Source organism: Periplaneta americana, chromosome 2 (assembly GCF_040183065.1).
Source record: "Periplaneta americana isolate PAMFEO1 chromosome 2, P.americana_PAMFEO1_priV1, whole genome shotgun sequence".
Taxonomy (NCBI): domain Eukaryota; kingdom Metazoa; phylum Arthropoda; class Insecta; order Blattodea; family Blattidae; genus Periplaneta; species Periplaneta americana.
This window is the reverse complement of record NC_091118.1, coordinates 117,062,623-117,084,672: the sequence shown is the minus strand read 5'-3', so window position 1 is coordinate 117,084,672 and position 22,050 is coordinate 117,062,623. Positions and strand designations below refer to the sequence as shown.

Sequence of the window (22,050 nt, the reverse complement as noted above, 5' to 3'; positions counted from 1 at the left end):
ATAATATTAATGATAGATAATGATAATGGCTAAGAGCACAAAGATTGTATGTACAAAAAGAATGTAAAAAAAGTGTGTGTTATTGGTACTGCCTGATTTGTCTTGGTGTAACTTACTCTTCATCGCAAACTGAAACCGTTAAATTCGGAGTTGCGCTTGGGCGTGGGTTCGATCCCCGCTTGGACTGATTACCTTGTTGGGTTTTTTCTGAGGTTTCCGTACTGCAACGCGAATTCAGGTAATAAATGGCGAATTCTTGTCTTCGTCTTGTCAAATGCCACCTCGCTATCACCAATCCCATCGATGCTAAAAAAACCTAGTAGTTGAAACAGCGTCGTTAAATAACTTCAAAAACACTCTTCATAAAAACTACAGAGCATTGTGACAAGATAAAACCCATTTCGCCACTTCACAACATTTGTTTTTCATTGACATACAACCTTTGTATTCTTACTCACTGCTGTCTAATAATGAAACGAAATTAACCTAAGCTACATTATTTCCCGATTATCTCTGATCACAGGTATTAAGTGGCAGCAATCTCAAAGAAAACTGATACTCAGAAAACAACAACACGAGGTGGTATTTGCGCTGTGAAATTTTGTTGCAATAATAAAAGGAACCTAAGTCAAAATATAAGCTTATTTCGTTTTCCAAAAGACAGAGATAGGTAAGTACAATGAGATGATCACATATCTTAAAAAAATTACGAACTTCTTCTTCACTCAAAAAAAAAAAAATTCTGATGCATACTCAATTTAATTTCAGATGTAAAATATGGGTTCAAGCATGTGGCTGTGAACACTTATTCCGGATTATGAGGGATCTTAATGGCTCAATGTATAGGCTATGCAGTTTACATTTTCCACAAGAAATGATTACAAAAAAAGGCACTTCCAAAGTATCCCGATTAACTGCAAATGCTGTTCCAGTGCTAAACATACCTGAATTTCGAAATAATTCAGTACAACATGCACGTTCAGGTTAGTATTAATTTTTGGCAATTGTGAAAGTTTTAACAAAGATGCCAGTGAAAACAATTCCATTTCTGTGAGTTAACCTAAATAACAATTAATTCATCTCTTATTTCTAGATGGAGGACCGCATACTGGCCCATTCCACATTGTACCAGAATTTCAAGAGAATGCAGTACAACCTACACGTTCTGGTTAGTATAAATTTTTGGCAATTGTGAAAGTTTTAACAAAGATGCCAGTGAAAACAATTCCATTTCTGTGAGTTAACCTAAATAACAATTAATTCATCTCTTATTTCTAGATGGAGGACCGCATACTGGCCCATTCCACATTGTACCAGAATTTCAAGAGAGTGCAGTACAACCTACACGTTCTGGTTAGTATAAATTTTTGGCAATTGTGAAAGTTTTTACAAAGATGCCGGTGAAAACAATTCCATTTCTGTGAGTTAACCTAAATAACAATTAATTCATCTCTTATTTCTAGATGGAGGACCGCATACTGCCCCATTCCGCATTGTACCAGAATTTCAAGAGAGTGCAGTACAACCTACACGTTCTGGTCAGTATATATTTTTGGCAATTGTGAAAGTTTTAACAAAGATGCCAGTGAAAACAATTCCATTTCTGTGAGTTAACCTAAATAACAATTAATTCATCTCTTATTTCTAGATGGAGGACCGCATACTGCCCCATTCCGCATTGTACCAGAATTTCAAGAGAGTGCAGTACAACCTACACGTTCTGGTTAGTATAAATTTTTGGCAATTGTGAAAGTTTTTACAAAGATGCCGGTGAAAACAATTCCATTTCTGTGAGTTAACCTAAATAACAATTAATTCATCTCTTATTTCTAGATGGAGGACCGCATACTGCCCCATTCCGCATTGTACCAGAATTTCAAGAGAGTGCAGTACAACCTACACGTTCTGGTCAGTATATTTTTTTGGCAATTGTGAAAGTTTTAACAAAGATGCCAGTGAAAACAATTTCATTTCTGTGAGTTAACCTAAATAACAATTAATTCATCTCTTATTTCTAGATGGAGGACCGCATACTGGCCCATTCCACATTGTACCAGAATTTCAAGAGAGTGCAGTACAACCTACACGTTCTGGTCAGTATATATTTTTGGCAATTGTGAAAGTTTTTACAAAGATGCCGGTGAAAACAATTCCATTTCTGTGAGTTAACCTAAATAACAATTAATTCATCTCTTATTTCTAGATGGAGGACCGCATACTGGCCCATTCCGCATTGTACCAGAATTTCAAGAGAGTGCAGTACAACCTACACGTTCCGGTTAGTATAAATTTTTGGCAATTGTGAAAGTTTTTACAAACTTGTCGGTGAAAACAATTCCATTTCTGTGAGTTAACCTAAATAACAATTCATCTCTTATTTCTAGATGTAGATCTACCTGGACCTTCGAATGTATACAACAAAGGGAGTAGATCTGAAGAATGTTAATTATCAGTGACAAATGTAAACACACAAACACCAACTGTGCTCAGTTCCAATACCCCTAGAAAGCGAAAACTAAAACGTAGCATCTGTACTTTAAAGAGAAAAAATAGGAAAATGGAAAAACAAATTGAAACCAATAACGAGAAATCTGTATTGTCAGATGTTACATGTGAAGACTTTAAAGTGTTATGCGAGAAATTCCTCCCTAAAAAATGTATTGATTTTGTTAAACAGCAGGCCGATCTTCATAACAAGACACCCCATCAAAGAAGATACTCCGAAGAATTTTTGAACACTTGTTTGAAAATATATTTTATGGGTCCTAAAGCTTACAGAGGTATGTCCAAAATATTTACATTGCCAACGAAAAGAACCTTGAACAGGATCACAGAAAGTATAGATTTTAAAGCTGGCTTAAACAATTTCATCTTTGAAGCTCTCAAAGAAAAGATTCTTACATTTTGTGACGCTGATAGAAATTGTTGCCTTTGTTTAGATGAAATGTCCATAAAATCTAATTTGTTTTATTGCATAGGGAAAGATGAGGTGGTGGGATTTGAAGATTTGGGGGAAGGAAAAAGTTTTAGGCCAGCTTTAAATGTTTTGGTGTTCATGCTGAAAGGTATATATTACAACTGGCATCAGCCTCTTGCCTATTTCTTTGTTCATAATACATGTTCAGCCTCAAAACTGAAAGATTTGCTGTACACGGTTATTTAAAAAGTGAATGCTATTGGTTTGAAAGTTAGAATAGTTATTAGTGACATGGGAGCCTCAAACATTAAGCTAGCTAATACCTTATTCAAGGATGAACCAGTATTTCTAGTTCAGAATGAAGAAATAATTTATATGTTTGACACTCCACATCTTATGAAGGCGACAAGAAATAATCTTCTAACCAACACTTTTCACTTCAGAGGGGAGACGACCTCTTGGCAATATATTGTGGAATTTTTTAACAAAGTCCAAGCATTGCCAAACAGATTGGCTCCTAAATTAACGGATTCACATATGCATCCCACAAATCCAGAAAAAATGAAAGTGAAATTAGCAGTTCAGGTTTTAAGTTCGACAGTTGTAGCTGCAATGTCAACATACATTGCACTGGAAAAGCTCTCCCCTAAAGCAGCTGCAACGATAGAATTCTTAGATAGATTTGATAAACTTTTTGATATGTTAAATTCGATGTCAGAAAAAAATGTAAAAGAATTTAAAGAGGCATTCAGTGGCAAGGCATATCAAATTGATTTTCTGAAAGATATGTTAATCTTCTTAGAGGAGGTTAAAGTGTTGACCAATCAAAATGTTGACATTACAAAGAAAATAAAATCACTTAAATGTTGGAAACTGACAATCAGAGCACTACTTTTGTTGTGGGAAAAATTGAAATTTGAAGGATTTCGATATATTCTCACAAGAAGACTGAACCAAGATTGTTTGGAAAACTTTTTTGGAGCAGTGAGGCAACAAGGTGGGAATGCAGCAAACCCAACTGCTGTTCAGTTTAAAAGAACATTTAAGAAGATGTTCAGGATCGAATTTTTTAAGTCAAATAACCAGAACTGCGAACCAGATTTCCATAAAATTCTAAATATCAGCATGGAAACTGTGAAGAAATTTCAAGAGCCCTTTCCTGAAGTACAATGTGTTGAGAAACTTAACATAAAAGACTGTGACTATCACTACCATGATGTAGAAAAAAATTCTGTAAGGTACATATGTGGTTACTTAATGAAAAAATGCTTGAAAGTCCACTGTTGTCAAATATGTGAAGATTTTGCGAACCACCACACTGACCTAGATGAAACAAGCTATTATAGTCATTTCCGCAGCTATAAAAATGATGTCAACAATTTTGGAAGTCTTTGCATGCCCAGTGACATTTTTTTTTAATACATTTCAAAACTTGAATTAATTTTTAAAGATACTTTTGAACGTATTGTGATTAATGAAAGACCACTTTCGAATTTCATCACCTGTTACGAGGAAGTTACACTTCATCACCCTTGTAATAGTTTTCCTTACAAGTATTTAATCCATTTGTATGCAAGGATGAGGCTTTTTTACACACTGAAATTTATAAATTCAAAATTCAGGGAAACTAATTTAAAAGGAGAGAAATCTGCTAGGAAGGAAATTATCTGGAAGCATATATAGCGTGTATTATTATCCAGAATTGCAAACAACTAACTACTGCTACTACTATTACTACAACCACCTACAACGAGTACTACAACCACCACCACTACTATTGTATTATGTTTTTTGATGACAGTAATTGTTAATAAATTGGCACATGTAGTATAGTATAGTGAATGGAAAACTAGAGTACTCGTCTACTGGAATGAACAGATATTTGTTTTCTGACACTATAATAAGCCTCTCGAACAGTGCTATAGCTTTGAATGTCGACAAAAGAAGTAATAAAGGGGAAGATGATTCTTAAAATGTCCAAGATATAAAAATGACAATGAAATGAAAAGAAACCGTTGTGGAAAGCCACAAGTCGAGATATTTCACTTCGGCTGCGGCCTATTAAATCATGGAAAAGAAGAATCTTGTTGATAGTAGTCGATGAAAATTTCTCTTAGAGGTAGTGTTACAGAAGATTATAAATATGGTGATAAAAAACAAATCATTCACTGTCACAAAACACCTTAACAGGATTAGCAAGCAAAGCAGTATTATGAGAGAATCAGTACATGTATCAAAACCTAAAAGAGATTTAATTGAAATGTATAATAAAATTATTATTAGTATTTATCTTGTATGTAGAGAAGTTTCCATGGTGTGTTTTCTGGCCTGTATGCAATATTACATTATAATTTTTGAAAGAAGATGCAGTCTTGTGTGTATTTATATTTTCATATGTTAGCGCGATGTATTTTTTTGTGTTCTTGTGTGGTGTTTGTTTCTTGTGGTCATAGTATTAATAGTGGTAATGTTTCGTCTTTTTTTTTTATGATGTAGTCTGTTATGTTGAAGTGTATCCATTCTCTTATGCTGTGTATTTGATAATGTAAATTTCCTCATTGTTGGGTCATTTGTATGTTGATTAATTTGTATACCATGGACCAAAATGCTGCACGTTTGTGTTCTATTGGATAATTAGATGTGTTGTGGATTCCCTATAAAACTGTCAGCACTTGTTTAATGAAGTATTTCATTTCAATGATGAACATTGAAACTGTCGTATGTATTTTGGTATTAGTACTGTAATTGTGTTTTGGATACATAGTTATGTGTTATAATAGTTGAAGTAAATAATTACTATCATACATCAACCCCTATCAACATCTATGGATTGTAACATATACCTGAAAATTCACTTCCTTCACTCCCATCTTGGCTTTTTCCCCGAGAATTATGACGATTTCAGTTATGAGCATGATGAGCGCTTTCATCAAGAAATTTCAACTACGGAGAAAAAGAAAATACCAAGGACAGTGGAGTACCAATATGCTAGCAGACTATTGTTGAACTTTATCTCGTGATTTACTTCATGTCCAGTATAAAAGAAAATGCAGAAAAAGAAAGCTGTAATCTTCTAAACAGTGAATATTTAACCTTATTATTATATAAAGCTGTATTTTGAATAGATATAAATTCTAAAATTTCTCAAAAACCGTAAGCAACAACGGTTTTTGTCATTTTCGTATTCAGGAGGCTCAAATTATAAAAAAAAAAACATGTATCACATGATCAGCGCAGAAAAAAAAAGTTAAAATTTGTTCGCAGTGTTATTAGGCCCACTTTGTACACCCAGGTAGTTAGGCCTACAATTCTGCAATGCTTGGAGAAAGTGGCATTAGTTTCCACAAACATTTTGTAATAATTTATTGACAATTTACGGAACATCTGCTCGCTTGGGAAAAGAGACACAAGTATTTCTCCCATTACAATAATTCATACAGAATAAAATCAAATCGACATAAACCAGTGTAAAGACAGTTTCCCTGGTGTATGTGTTTTGCAACATATGATCCAAGACGAAATGCAATGGATATGAAGATACAGAATAAAACATAAGCACTTAGCTAAAAGTTTATTTCATTTCGTTGATGAACACTGAAATTGTCGTGTGTATTTTGGTATTATTACTGTAAATTGTGTTTTGGACTAAATATTATGTAGTTACATATAATAGTTAAGGTAGATAATTATTAGGCCCACTTTGTATATCTAGGTACGTAGTTTGGCCTACAATCAGGTACTGGTATACAGTGAACATACATTTTTAATTGCTACAAGCTACCCGAATTCTTGTTTATTTATTGAATGTTTCCCTGGTGTATGTATTTTACAACATAGTGTGATCCAAGACAAAATGCAATGGATATTGTGATACAGAATAAAACAGCACGCACTTCGCTAATAGTATATTATTTTATTTCAATCATGAACACTGGAATTTTATATGTAACTTGAAAAGAAAAATTAAATTTTCATTAGACGTACATTATAAAACAAATATCGCTATATAACGAAGGAGTACAACAGTTATTACATATGAAAGTTTAACCACAATAGTTTAACATGTCTAAATGTGATCTGAATAGCTGAACGTTAGCTCAGCTGTCAGCTCTGCCGATACTAGCGACATAGTTGGATTCATTGAGAACTAGACCTTGCTGAGCTCGATTTTAGTACCAACAACATCAAAGGTGCCGACAAGAATTGTCCCTACTGTATGTTCTCTATACTGTGTACTGTGGATGAAGCGTGAGAACGCGAGAGAGGGAGGAGTCTGGAAGGAAAGTAGCTAGTTGCATGGTAGGTGCGGTGGGGGTAGAGGGGAAGGGTGCAATCCATGTTTTGGAGTTTATCCCTTGTGTGTGAAAAATGTGAGGAAAATTATTCATTTTTTACTTCAAAACAATGTGACAAGGGATTTGAAATTAATCTTAGATTTGTGTACGGTATGCGTTGCATCGGTAAAGGTAGGGCAGCAGGTAAGACAGTGTGTTCAGTGCTAAACACTCCAGCTCCACCAGTGCTATATAATAAAGTAAATAGTGTTTTGTTAGAGTCTCTTGAAAAGGTAGCAGAACAGTGCATGCAAGACGCAGCAATAGAAGCTGTAAATGACAACAATGGGTGCAACGAAATTGCTGTTGCATTGGATGGAACTTGGCAAAAGCGTGGCCATAGTTCTCTTCATGGTGTAGTGACAGCTACTAGTGTAGACACTGGTAAGGTTTTGGATGTAGAGTGTCTTTCAAAGTACTGTATGAGCTGTAAAAGAAGAGGAAAATGTGAAGATAATTGTGAAGTGAACTATGCAGGATCCAGTGGTGGAATGGAAGCAGATGGTGCAGTTAGAATATTTGAGAGGTCTGTTAGAGTAGGGGAGTAAAATATATCCAATACTTAGGAGATGGAGATAGCAAGGGATTCAATAGTGTAGTGGCAGCAAAACCATATGGGGATAGCACTAATATCACAAAATTAGAGTGTGTGGGACACGTTCATAAGAGGATGGGGTCTCGACTTAGGCGACTGGTACAAGAATGGAAGGAGAAGAAATTAGGAGATGGGAAAGGAATTGGTGGTACTAAAAGACTCGCAAGCAGTGAAATAGACAAGCTACAAGACTATTACGGTAAAGCCATAAGGGAAAATACAGGTAATCTGGAGAATATGAGAAAGGCAGTGTGGGCTAGCTTTTTTCATAAAATTTCTACTGACACTACACCTGTTCATGGATTGTGTCCTCATAATTCATGGTGCAAATACAACAGTTCTGACAGAATAAATTACAAGCACCATGGTCTCCCTGAAGTCATAATGGATTTAGTGAAACCTATTTATAGAGATCTAGCACAACCAGATCTTCTAAAAAAGTGCCTCCATGGACGTACTCAAAACCCAAATGAATCGTTCAACAATCTCATCTGGACCAGAGTACCCAAGAATGTGTTTGTGGGCAATAGCACACTAAAACTAGGTGTTCTGGAAGCAATGCTCTCCTTCAATTTGGGTAATATTGGGAGAGTAAAAGTTCTACAGCAGCTGGGAATTGATCCAGGTTTCTACACCATGAGACACATTGAGACGTTGGATGCCATACGACTGAAAGATGCAGAAAGACAAGCTGAAGAGATGGCCAAGGAGGCAAGGAAGAAGAGGAGAAGTGAAAAAAGGAAAAGGGAAGACCAGGAAGACCCTGCATATGGTGCTGGGAAGTTCTAGGTATGACAGAAGAAAGTTTTTTTATACAGAAAGTTTAAATCTATTTTTCTCCCATTTCACATTTTTCAAACTTTGAGTACACTCAGTGTGAAAACTATTCCAGATAGAAACTTAAATTTTTTACCAGATGTTTCTATAGTCATGCCCTTTGCATTAAATGTAAAATTATGTGAATTGAAAAAAAAATTCTGTCAGAAAAAAAAATTATTAAATAAAATTATGTTAAATTTTGGACAGTTAGGAAAAAAATCAGGGAGAAAGTATCATGACAGTCAAATCAACTTGAATGATTTAATGGAGAGATAAAGCATTGAACAACAATCTGTAAAAGTTTCAAGTCTGTATCTTTAATGGTTTAAGAGCTGAGTGTACCACAATATTGAAAATTTAACATTGCCAAGATAGGAGGTATCCGGTCCCCTTAATGCTTCCAAAGGTCTACTGTTCACCTATAACACTACTATACACAATGTCCCAAAGTCGTGGTGGGGTTTCAGAGGATTTTATTTTTTGAATGGAGGTAGACTAGAAATGTAATATTGGTGCCAGATGAAAATAAAACTATCAAAGTTCTTCGTCTGTAAGTTTGAGGCACTGAAGGAAATGAAAGGCGGTAATAATCGAACAGATGATGGATGTTCAAAGAAAAGTGTAATGAGTTTTGTGGCTGGCAAAATTTGAATCTGTCACTCGTGTATGACGTGAATTTCGTCGAGTATTTAACGAAGAACCACAACACGAGAATAACAATCGTCATTGGGATAGACGGATAGTGACTTAAAAGATAATGGAAGACCATTGACAAAAATGATGAACTGCTGTTTTCGTTAGTCCTGAGTCGGGTATACAGTTACGAACTGATTTCTTTTTACTCTGAACAAATGCTTTTCGGATGATTTATATCGTTTCATCATTTTTGTCGATGGTCTTCCAGTATCTTTTAAGTCTCTATCCGTCTATCCCAATGACGATTGTTATTCTCGTGTTGTTCTCTGATAAAAACTCCAAATTTTGTATTTTTAAATACAGTATTTAATACTTAAAGACAAAATTTAGAGTTTTTCATCAGTGTCTTTGACAATTTTCAGGTTTGCTTCTCCTATGAATCAACCTTTCAGTGTTTGATGGACAAAACAATGTTTGTTCGTTGACGAAAGGGAGAAAATTTTGCTCCTGGATGCCTGGTTAACACAGTTAAACACCCAATATCAGTCATGAAATGGTCTGTGATATCAGGCAAAGGTTCAGGACGACTCTACATTGTTCAGGGAACAATGAAACAAGATCAATATATCCAGGTATTGGAAAACAGGCTTATCCCTCAGCTGAACGAATGGTTCCCAAATGGGGAGAAATATGTTTTTAAGCAAGATGGTGCACCTTGCCACACTGCTACGAGAGTCAAAACGTTTCTGGCTTCCAAAAACATTCCACTTTTGCCATGGCCAGGAAACTCGCCGGACTTGAATCCTATTGAGAACGTCTGGGTCCTCGTAAAAAGAGAGATAGCAAAAGAATTTATTACTACCAGAGTTCCACTTATTAAAAGGCTGATACATGTTTGGAATCACAATGAGAGGATCCAGGAAATAATACAGAAGTGTATTGTAAGCATGCCAAAGAGAATTGAAGCTGTAATTAAAGCCAAACGAGGTCGAACGAAATACTGAAATTTCTGTAAAAAATGAGGTGTGGTTGGTTATTTATCAATATTTCTTGAAATAACATTGTTATAATTGTAATTTTACTTAATATTGTTTAAAAATTAAATATGTAATGTGAATTCTGCTTCAGAAAGGAAACCAGAGTTCAAATGAGGAAGTAATATGTAAAGTATAGTAAAAATGTGAGTGATTATAATAATGTGGCCAGGTACTGTATATTAGGTATACTGGAAAAAGGATGCCCCTACTTGGTAAATCTAAAATCTGGCAACCCTGGCTTCCAGTCTCTTTAAACTTTCTATCCCAACAACGAATGTTATTCTCGTGTGTTGGTTCTTTGTTAAATACGTAACGGAATTCATCTCGTACATGAGTCACATATTGAAATTTTGTCAACCACAAAACACATTGTACTTTGCATTGGACATCCATCTTGTATAAGTAATGGTAACAATGAAAATTATTGCTTATGTTCGACTGTTGCCGTCTTTTGTTTTCTTCATGTCTCAAACTTACAGATGAAAAACTTTAGTTTTATTTTCATCTGGCACTAGAAACGTTGCAATACGTCATTTTAAGCGATCCTTGGAATCGATGCTCAATCCCATATTTAATAGGCCTATCGATACTCCCATAAGATCGTATGGATAATATCGATACTTGAAGTATCGATTGCTATCGCTAAAATTCATTGAAGAGCAATGTCACTATATTGGGCCCATTATCGGTAATGATGCTTGTATTTTTTTTTCGATGATCCATTAACTGAATATTTCCAGCATTACATTACTTGTAGCTATATTCATGAATATTCCTTAAGTAGCAGTAGGTAAGTATGGATAGATATTCGCCGTTCTTTGGTAACGCAACTGCAAAGAATTATCGAAATTAGTAAAAAAAAAAAGAGAGAGAAAAGAAATTGATGCAAACAAAATCAAATTAAATATAACTTTAAACAGGGGCGGCTCGTCCATAAGAGCTGCGGAGCTGCAGCACTCCCTGCTCTGACAGGAAAATAAAAATAATATTTATTTTAATTTTTAGAATTGTTACAGCTTTTATTGGTAAATTGCTTTATATTTCATCTGGCCGGGAATATGTACTATTATCTTATGCATAATCTTTTTGCGCGTCGACTGTATTGGAATTGACACTGCATTCAAAGTCGTAATGGGATCTGCAGGGTGGGACAGCTCAGAGAGTGTGTATCTTGCATGGTCAGGGGGTAGAGAGGTGAAGGGAAGAAGAGGGAATCTGCCGCTGTTTAAAACCCATATTTCGCTGCAGTGGCTTGCAGAGCCAGGCGACAAGGGAAGATATTTCCTCCACTCCCACACCGCTATTGTAATGCTACATCAAATGGATTCTCTATTCCCTTGAAACTTAATGACAAAATTTTTATTTTCTTTTCACATACTTACTGTTGTAGAATCTTATCGAGTTAATATAACGAAATTAATATTCTCTTTTGCCTTACTATTACGTATATTTCCAGTCTCCAGCAGAACCTAATATTTGCCTTAACTCAAAATAATTGCACGAGTGGAATCCTTGTAATATAGCACGTAAAATACGAAAGAAACTTCTTTTCCACTTTTAGAACATTGTTGACCATCAGTATATCTGAGTGTTGCTTTGGTTTGACGTGTTAGTACTGTAACTTAACCAGTGCGAATGTGTAAGCATGAGTGTGTGTGAATTACAGAATATTAATTTCATTTTTCTCAACTTTCCCTTGCGGAGAAGATTGATGTACTGAAGTGAAATTAAAGGGTCATCGTTACCCGACTTAAATCTTACTCAAGCTTCATCCAGCCCAAATAGTGTATATATGTAAGGAAGTATAACAATGAAATTTACGCTAAGCATTTGTGGTTACGTGGATGTGAACAAAAAAAAAATTCTGTATTTTTTTTCCTTGCCTCCTCTTTGATGGTGATACTGCATAGACTAGGAGTGGTGTGACAGATTTAGGACATTTGTCCTTAAAAATGAAAAAAGCACGAATCTTCGCTGTCTCACCTGAAAAATGTTGTTTCATTGGCTATATTACGCAACTCATACTGCTGTGCAATTAAGTGGAACGAACAGAACAAACATTGTCAAACATAATCAAGAAGTGAGAAAAAATCGTGAAAGTATTAAAAATATATATATATATATATATATATATATATATATATATATATTGAATGTATCAAATTTTGTGGCCAATATGAACTTCCCCTTGGGGGACATGATGAAAAAACGAGTAATCTAAACGAGCCTCTCAAAAATCATTTAGAACATGCCACTGTTTAAGGTTATTCTAAGACAATTCAGAATGAACTGGTAGATTGTAAGTTGAGTGTCTGCCGATCTGAAATTCAGACTGAAATCGATGGTATTAGTTTTTTTTTTTTTTTTTTTTTTAGCGATTATGGCAAATGGTCCTACAGACATCTCCCAACTAAGTCAGGAAGTTTTGGTTTTTCGATATGTAATGCATTTATTTTTGTACTATACTTATTAGTAATGGTATCAAGAAGTGAAATTTGTATGTACCGAAATCTACTGCAGCTCTCCCAATCCACAAGTTCACGAGCCGCCACTGACTTTAAATGTAAATAATGAAATAGTACAGTAAGCCTAACTCCAGTAATCACCGTCATGTTCTTTGCTGAATCCAAGGCTCGAAATGGACAGGAGCGGACCAGAAGGCGTTCGTGACCTTCAGGAACCTTTCCGTTCCGTCTCGTAAGAAATGGCTGTGGTCCGTTCGTGTTCGTTTTAATGAGCAAAGCTCGGAACTTGGGGACTTGTGTGTCGTGTGCATGAGTAAGGTTACAGGTACAACGTACACAAAGCTCACGCTGCAAGTGCTCAGGGACAGTCGTGTGTACTAAGAAAGTGGTCACATCGAATGACAGGAAGACGGAAGAGAAAACTGTGTCGTGTCGAAGCCAATGACATTCGGATAATTAATTAGAGGTAAACGATCTGTTTGAAAATAAGAAAATACGTATTATTCGAATGGGTATTGTATACGTTTGAAAATATATTTCTTAAAATTTAGGTACAGAATTTCGTGGAGGAATTCTGAGGAGATACATTATTTTCTTCGAATGGAGAGTTTATATTTTGTAATTTGTGTCAAACACTAACTAGAGATTGGAAACGGGCATTCATTGAAATACATTGCAGTCCCTTAAATCGGTGGAAAATTTGTCCATAGCCATGGATCAAGTCGTAGTGGAACCTTCCCTAGTAGTGACATAGAAATTGAAAACTATTTTCGAGACAAATTTAGGATACTTATCTTTCTCAGATACGAGATCAGCTAGCAACTACTGAAAATCGAACAGGAAACAGTGACAGTGAAAACATTCAATACTTTATTTCGGCCTAAGACTTTATAATACAATTACAAACAATTTTCCAAATTAAAATTTTTTTTAAATTGAAGCTTTTAAAAAATAAATTTGTAAAATTATCCACGATATAATATAATATTAAGAAATGTATTTTTTTTTTACCTTTTATTTCTGTCTACTATATTCTTGTTATATTGAATATCACTGGCTTCTGTCGAATTGTCAATTTATATTAAATGTGTATTTTTCCCTCTTTTTCTCTTTCTTCTTTATTCTTGCTCTTGTGTTGTATTTATTGGTTTGAATTAAGTTACTTACTGTATTTAGTAAAGTGTCCTTGTAAATTTTATGTTATATTATTGACTAAGACCACACCGTACACGAGCCTGGCTCTTACGGTAGTGGCTAGAAACATTTTTGTTTTATAAATGTAATTTGTATTCAGTAGGTAGCTAGTTAAAATAAATAAAATAAAAAAAAAATAATTTTGCTCCCGTCACTTCATGTGACGTGGAAATAAGTTTCTTTCGTTTCAAATCATGTTTAACTAACAGACGAAGAAGGTATGGGTTCGAAAAATATTCGAATGTATGTAGTCATACACTATAATAAAATATACAGAGCAGAACTGTAAATTTGATATATTTTGCATGTTTATTTATATATATATGCTATAAAATTACTTGTTTCAACCTACCATAATATTATCAATATGTTGTTCCAGCCAGGAACCACTTTTATAGCAGACCTTACAGTACCTCTGTGCTGGAAGCGGGAGTTTGTTGACATTGAAGTCCGGTCGCTTAGCCACGTTCAAAGACACAAGTCCCCAAGTTCCGAGCTTTGTTAATGAGGTATGATATTTCAATACATTTTTCAAGTCAATGGAAATTGAACTGTTAAAGAAATATTTTTAGCAATTTAATTCACAAAGACACTGTCGATACTACTTTATTTTATTATAGCATTCGTATTCGACAGATATTGGAGAACAAATGGGAATATAAAGGTACAGTACATCAATTATTCATAGATTTCAAGAAGGCATATGACTCGGTTAAGAGAGAAGTTTTATATAATATTCTTATTGAATTTGGTATTTCCAAGAAACTAGTTCGATTAATTAAAATGTGTCTCAGTGAAACGTACAACAGAGTCCGTATAAGCCAGTTTCTATCACATGCTTTTCCAATTCACTGTGGACTAAAGCAAATCAGCTCCTTGTTTATGCGGATGACGTGACTATGTTAGGAGAAAATTCACAAACGATTAGGGTAAACACGGAAATTTTACTTGAAGCAAGTAAAGAGATAAGTTTGGAAGTAAATCCCGAAAAGACCGGAATATTGTACGAAATGAAAAAATAAAAATTGGAAATTTATCCTTTGAAGAGGTGGAAAAATTCAAATATCATATTTTATAAGTAGTAACAAATATAAATGATACTCGGGAGGAAATTAAACGCAGGATAAATATGGGAAATGCGTGTTATTATTCAGTTGAGAAGCCTTTATCATCCAGTCTGCTCCCAAAAAAGCTGAAAGTTAGAATTTATAAAACAATTATATTACCAGTTCTTCTGTATGTGGTTGTGAAACTTGGATTCTCACTTTGAGAGAGGAAGAGGGGTTAAGGGTGTTCGAGAATAAGGTGCTTAGGAAAATATTTGGGGCTAAGAGGGATAAAGCTACAGGAGAATGGAGAAAGTTACATAACGCAAAACTGCATGCATTTTATTCTTCACCTAACATAATTAGGAACATTAAATCCAGACATTTGAAATAGGCAGGGCGTGAAGCACGTATGAGCGAATCCAGAACCGGAAATGCATATAGAGTATTAGTTGGGAGGCCGAAGGGAATAAGACCTTTGGGGAGGCAGAGACGTAGATGGGAGGATAATATAAGAATGGATTTGAGGGAGGTGGGATATTATGGTAGAGACTGAATTAATTTTGCACAAGATAGGTCTGATGGAGGCTTATGTGAGGGCGTCAATGAACCTCTGGGTTCCTTTAAAGTCGTAAGTAATTAAGTACCAGTATAGCATTCGTAACAGTTTTCGCTAATTTATAATACTTTTGTAGCTTCCCTTTAATGAAATTAGAAGGACCGGAATTCTTCAACACTTCACTACACCACAGCGACTAATGATCAGATATCATAGGCAGAGAGTCGATTTTTTTAAACTGCGACCTGTGTTTCCATTTCAAAGAATTTGCGAAATAAAGGTTCCAGTCGTAAGTGTAGGACCGAAAATAATTATTTTTCGCTAATATGATGATGATGATAATAATAATAATAATAATAATAATAATAATAATAATAATAATAATATAGGCCTATGCGTCGAAGAAAACTATTAAGGATGTGTGTATTTTATTAAGTATATAGAGGGTGAGTTAAAAGTGGCTTTCCCAAACACTTTCTTACGCTTAATTACGTTAAATTTACATTTGACTAGGCCCTACACATTCCTTTACAGATTCTATTCAAAATGGAGGCTCTGTTTTTCGATAGACGATTCACAGTTAAATACAGTTTAGACACTGATTTACAGATGAAAGAACATAACTCACGATTTTCATCGATTTTCACGAATGACTGTTTCAAAAAAAAAAAAACATCATTTGCCAGGATACCCCACAGCGAAAAATCACATGGATTCAGGTCGCATGATCTAGGTGGCAATTTTGTTGTGCCAGGACGGCCAATCCACTCATGGAATTGCTGGTTCAAGAAGTCCCTCACTCCTATAACAAAATGAAGTGGTACTCCATTCCGTTGTCATATCAATTGCATATCGGCAAAACAAGGGCTGTTTTCAAGGCATGACATCGGAAAAATAGTTGACACACGAACATGGTTGACACCCCACCACTTTTACACCAGCTATTCGTTTATTCTAGTTATGGGTTATGGCATCTGTATATGTGTACAAGTATGAAACTTAAGAACGAATATTGGAGAAGCGACTTTTGACCTACCTTGTATGTATGTATGTATATATATATATATATATATATATATATATATATATATATATATATATATATATAATTTTAGTAGGTTATTTTACGACGCTTTATCAACAACTTTGGTTATTTAGCGTCTGAATGAGATGAAGGTGATAATGCCGGTGAAATGAGTCCGGGATCCAACACCGAACGTTACACAGCATTTGCTCATATTGGGGTGAGGGAAAACCCCGGAAAAAACCTCAACCAGGTAACTTGTCCGTACCGGGAATCGAACCCGGGCCACCTGGTTTCGCGGCTAGACGTGCTAACCGTTACTCCACAGGCGTGGACACACACAGATATATATATATATATATATATATATATATATATATATATATTCAGTTGCATGAAGTGGCTACCGTTCGTGGTTTCCGTCTGTGTAAATATGATGAAGGAATGAAAATTTCCTTGGATTCTATTTGCAAAAAGATGAAGAGTACAAGGGTCTGTTAAAACCCATTTGCGGTAGAGTCACTGGGCCATAAGAATAAAAATGAAGGATTTCCTTCGAAGCAAGAGGTTGAAGTATAAGGATGTGCTCCGAAGCAAGAGGTTGAAGTATAAGCATATGCTTCGAATTGTAAGAATAACCTCTACCTTATCCTTCGACCTTATGCTTCTAAGACAGGAGCATGTGCTCACGAATGTTGTTGTGTCGTTTCATGTTGCAGTACTGTGTATTTGTCGGCGCTCTTTGTCAGCTGAGTGCGGGTGTTCGGTTTCATAAATAAATGCGATAAGCAGCAATGGTAGGCATTCCAATGACAAAGCAAGTTTCCTTCTGATGCTAATAAACCAAACTCATTTCAATCACAGTCCCGCACTGTGGCGTCGTGGTCTAAGGCATCTTGCCTAGGACTCGCGTTACGGAATGCACGCTGGTTCGAGTCCTCGTGAGGGAAGAAATTTTCTCATAAAATTTCGGCCAGTGTATGGGTCCGGTACCCACCCAGCATCGTGATGCACTTGGGGAGCTACGATAGGTAGCGAAAATCCGGTTTCGCAAACCAGTTATGACGGCTGGGGGGATCATCGTGCTAACCACACGATACCTCCATTCTGGTTGGATGATCGTCCACCTCTACTTCGGCATGTGAACGTGAGGCCAGCAGCCGGCTGGTCGGTCTTGGCCCTTCAGGGCTGTTAAACCATGGATTTACTTTTACTTTACATTTCAATCACAACTAAATAAGGATTCCACGTGGTTAAAACTGCATCTTCCGATTCAGACAGCGGTAGCTTTGTGCCCCTTGAAAGTACAATTATATTTTTAGCTACACATCCTGGAATATTAGAAAAAAGTGACAAGTTCCAGAAGTGAAAAGGAAAAAAAAGAGGTAGCATTTCAGAAAATGATAAAAATTATTGTAAGAAAATTCGGCATACTAATAAATTCCTCTTAACATGCGTCTTTGAAGTACCCATAACAGCATTATTAAATATTATAATTAAGCCTACTGTAAGAAATACTGATAGTTAATTAAAGTTTCTACGTTAATCTGTGTGCATCAATAAAATACGAGTAGTAAAATTATACCAATGCAGTGACGTGAATGTATCTGAAGTCCTTCCAGTGGCAGGTTCCTCTTGCTCTTCAGTATTTTCATCTTCATTTAAATCCTATATATTGTTTGTAAAGTCATAATTATGATCATATAGGTACTTCGCTAGCTTACATTGTGCATCACAAAGCAACAAACAATATGACTGTTGGGCTGTTTGAGGCAGCATTGTACAGGCGTATTGTAGAATGGGAAACCTGCTTCATAGTTGGCCAGAGGAACGTTCTGTTATAAATAACTGTCTCTTTATTTAAAAATCCGATTTCGATATGATACCATGAGCCATGGTTCGAAGCCGTCACTCAATAGGACAAGTATTTTTAAATCCACTGAACACATCACGAACTGATGAATTTTTCCTTATTCTACAGTCAAGAACGGACCCTGGCCAACTGCAACACTAGTAAAGCATTCTTTTGCTTTGCATGTAGCTTGCAACATACTCCTAATTTTATCACCATATCACCATGCTGTGTATGTTTAGCAATACGCACGAGTGCAGTCTAATACACTGATTACACTCGGAAAATTTAATTTCTATAACTATTCAGGTTTATATCTTGTAATGATGGTGACAACTTGAGCCATTTGTTCGCTTTTTCCGTTATATTTAAATACATTAATAATAGTTTTACTCATAGTGGTCCAATGTATACCCATCTCTTCTGCAATACCGGAGCTCCAAGCCCTTCCTATATCAGCATCGGAAACCCGTACTACTCCCAAGAATTCACTCTAACCTATTTTTACTATTGCAGATAATAGATGAAATGGAATGTTGCAGGGAAACGGGAGTATCCCGAGAAAAATCTTTGCAACGTCTGATTTGTCTACCACAAATTCCAACACGACCTGGCCAAGGATCGAATCCGGGCCTCCGGGATTGTAGACAGCGCGCTAGCACTTGGGCCCCTCCTCTTATCTCCTGTGTTTCCTCCAGAAAATGTGATGTAATCCATTGGATATTTTCTTCATTAAGAGTATATAAACTGTTATACTGCTCCCTAACAGTACACCAACGTAATTTGTAGTATTTTTCACGACGTAATGCGACTGGTAATTCAACCAGATCAGTAAACTACAGAGATGAGTCTGCTCCTGACCAGACTTCACTTTTTAGAAGGATATGCTTCGGAATCGAAGGATATGCTTCACTTTATTCATACATTTTTTCTAATTCTGAAGCAAAAGGTTGCGCTCGAAGCAAATGCTTCTTCCTGTGAAGCAAGTGCTCTTTTCCTATTGCGTCATCAAGAGCAGAAGGTTTTGCTCTGCATTTTATTATTAAAATCTGAAGCACATCCTTCAAAATAGTAGAGTAAAAGGATATGCTCAACTTTATTCTTACGGCCCACTGTAACATTAGTACGATACTGCTGCAGCAGGAACTAACTAGAGGTATTGGTGTTGGTGGAATGGATGTCTTCTCAGACGGTGTGCTTGTAATACAATAACATTACAGTACCATCGCCGTCTGCAGCTATATACTCCGCCTTCCCATTTAGCAAGCAGCCTGTGTTAAATAACGAACCTAGCGTAGTGCATGATTTTGCCACTACAGCGCTGAGAGAGTGATACTGTGTACCAGGGGGTAAAGTTAAGTAATTTCAGCGAGCTACTTTATTGGAATGTGTAAATTATCGAATGCGTGAAATTAACACATTGTTAAACTCTGAAAAGAAGAAGTTACATCCTATAATAATATTATTTATCAATGAAAGTACCAGTCGGTGATGCCGCATATCGTAAGTTAACTGTTCTTTTCCCCCTCTTATATTCTCGTAACACATAACAATATACTTTCGAATTGAACATATCTCATAACGTCAGTATATTTTAAGAGAATTGCATATAGGTTATTTTATTGTAAAAATACTTGAAATATTTCCCTCTCATTACTTATAGGTTTTATGAAAATTCTACTTATTATTGCGTCCCTTTCTGTAAAAGTGACAGTAGGAAAGTTAGTTAGAGAGGTCGCATTCCACGAGTTCCCTAGCCAAGATGAACTTAAAGAAAAATGGCTTAAAGCAGTATCAAGAGCAGATTTTATTCTCAATTTTAATTCACGTTCATCAGTAGCATGTAGTATGAGATCTTCATTTGCGTGAGACAGATTATCATCCTGGATTAAAAAGGAAACAATTGCTAAAGAACGTGATTCCTTCAGTTTTTGAGTCTTATCCGTCTTACAAAATTTCAGAAAACAAACAAGAGAGAAGGCAGATAACAAAACACCCCATCTTGCCCCCTAACAACAAAAGGAAACGTAGTTCAGGCACTTCGGATGACCCTGAAGATTTTTAGGAATAATGCAGACACCGATTCTCATAAAAATCTTTGTTGTATCGGTATTCAAACGTATAGTCGTATGGATGACAAATTCCTCCAAGCACAGAAAGAGAAAAATAAATTAAAACTTAAATTATGGCGCGCGAATAATAAGATTCGTCAGTTAGAAAGGCAATTGCAACAAACACAAGATAAAATGAAAAATTTCGATAACTACTATTACTATTTGCCTTCGCGAATAATTACAAGTAATGAAAATAACCTTCCGATGCGAGATATAGTTTCCTTTTGAAACAAATGCTTGAATTTGAGAAAAAGTCACCCAGCTGAAGAGAATCCACCATCAAACCATGCACAATGTGGGAATTTATATCTCCCAAAGGATATCGGCATGTTAGGGACAATATTTTGAAATTGCGGTCGAAAAGCACTCTATCCCGATATTTAGGCAACACGTATTGTGAAACTGGAGTTACAGATCTCGTGAAAGAAAGGTTAATCACTGAATGTCAACAACTGAATCAAGCTGAGCGAGTTTGTTCATTAATAGTCGACGAGATGGCAATAGAACAGCAACTACAGTATGACAAATAATTGGACACATTTTTCGGGCAAAAGAACAGTTTTACTCCAGAATCAAGCAATGTAGAAAGATATGCCATTATACCCATGGAAGAAAAAGTAAATTATGATATTTTAGCTAATAATTTTCTTTGTTTTTTGATTTGTGGCATTTCTTCAAAATTGAAAATACCAGCTGCCTACTTTTTACAAAGAGGATTTGCATAAACTTACTCCTTCTGTTATAAAGGAAGTGGAAGTCTGTGGAATTGTCATATTACGTTTGGTTTCAGACAATCACAAAAGCAATGTAAATATGATGAAACGACTTTGTAATGGCAAGTCTCTAATATCAGAAGTCGTTCATCCTAACGACCAAACAGATCCCTGTTTGTTGCTTTTGATCAATACCACATTTTAAAAAGTGTGAGGAATGCCTTCCTAGAAAAAAACAATGCATGCTGGTGATAAAGATATAAGTGGACAGCATGTGAAAGATCTGTATGAGTTGCAGTCAACCCAGGTAATTAAACATGTTCCAATCCTCACCCGTAAACATGTATGTCCTAACAACCTGGAGAAAATGAATGTAAAACGTGCAAAAGATATATTTTCTTCATCTGTAATTACAGCCCTTGAATATCTTAAAGAAAACTGTGGACAAGAAAAGGCATACACTTTTAAAGAGTGCGGAGGACCAATTCACTTTATGAAAATCATTCAGAAGTGGTTTAATATCCATGATATATGTAGCTTTAACAATTAGCTCGATAAGGACAAAGTTCATTTTTTATGTCACTGATGAAAGATTAATCTGGCTAAAAATGATTTTCCAGCCTATCTTAGGAAAATGAAGAAAGAAAATTAAGGACGCGGCTCAGGCTTCTTAAGCAATGAGACATACGAAAAAAATATTCTATTAACTACGGTATCAACTGCGAAATGCATCAAATATCTGTTG

General features: G+C 35.6%; 2 long non-coding RNA genes across 2 annotated transcripts in view; both read left to right on the top strand.

Moving 5' to 3' along the window:
* The first annotated feature begins 1,704 nt into the window (after positions 1-1,704).
* LOC138694544 (uncharacterized) lies at positions 1,705-5,733 on the top strand. Its single transcript, XR_011330969.1, has 3 exons — positions 1,705-1,908; positions 2,204-2,278; positions 2,385-5,733. It is a non-coding gene; the product is annotated as an uncharacterized lncRNA (long non-coding RNA).
* A 1,467-nt stretch (positions 5,734-7,200) lies between these two features.
* Positions 7,201-22,050, top strand: part of LOC138694543 (uncharacterized) — a 33,091-nt gene continuing 18,241 nt past the window's right edge. The window contains exons 1-2 of the long non-coding RNA XR_011330968.1: positions 7,201-8,635; positions 14,377-14,506. This is a non-coding gene — a long non-coding RNA (uncharacterized lncRNA). The remainder of the gene's footprint in view (positions 8,636-14,376; positions 14,507-22,050) is intronic.